This window comes from Tupaia chinensis, unplaced genomic scaffold (genome assembly GCF_000334495.1).
Source record: "Tupaia chinensis unplaced genomic scaffold, TupChi_1.0 Scaffold000420_1, whole genome shotgun sequence".
Classification (NCBI taxonomy): domain Eukaryota; kingdom Metazoa; phylum Chordata; class Mammalia; order Scandentia; family Tupaiidae; genus Tupaia; species Tupaia belangeri.
In genome coordinates this window covers 610,970-611,755 of record NW_006159925.1, presented here as the reverse complement: position 1 = coordinate 611,755, position 786 = coordinate 610,970, and positions in this window count along the sequence as shown.

The window sequence follows — 786 nt, the reverse complement described above, 5'->3', positions numbered from 1 at the left end:
CGGCGTGATTTTTAAGCCACCAGGTCCGGGACACGAACCGCGGTCGACTACATGGGAGTCCAGCGACATAGCCATTACACTAACTGCTGGTTCCCTCTGTCTCTTGTTTTTTATGTGATTATGTAAACGCGACGTGTTATACTAACCAATTCGAAGTATCAAGACAACCTTGTATTTCTGGGATAGACTTCATTTATTCAAGTTACAGGATCATTTTCTATGCTGTGAATTGCTAATATTTGATTGAGGAATTTTATGTTTATGAGAGACACGATTCTGAAATTTCTTGTCGTGTCTTTATATGGTATTGGGGTAATGTGAACCTTATAAAATGAATAGGGAAGCATTTCCACCTCTCACTTTCTCTAAGACTTTGTATAAGCATGTATTCCCTTTCGCTTAAAAACATGGTACTAACCACAAGTGAAGTAACTGGATTTGAACTTTTCTTTATGGGAAGGTTTTTCTTTAATAAGTTAATTTCTTTCCTTGAGAGAAGTTTAGTACAATTTTTTTAACTATTATTTTATTTAACTTTATTTATTAGTATTATTACCCAGTTTGATCAGAGAGAGAGAAAGAGAGAGAGGGAAAGTGAGAAAGGAAGCTACCAGGTCCAAGATTTGAACTGCAGTGAGCCATGCCACCTGCCAGCCCCATTTAGTACAATTTCATTTACCTAATACGCCTGTAAGGAGTCTACCTGTGCTTCAAGGAATTGGATTACTTCGTTACATTGGTTGGCATGACCTTATTTATCACAGTATCGTCTCATCTTTTACATTA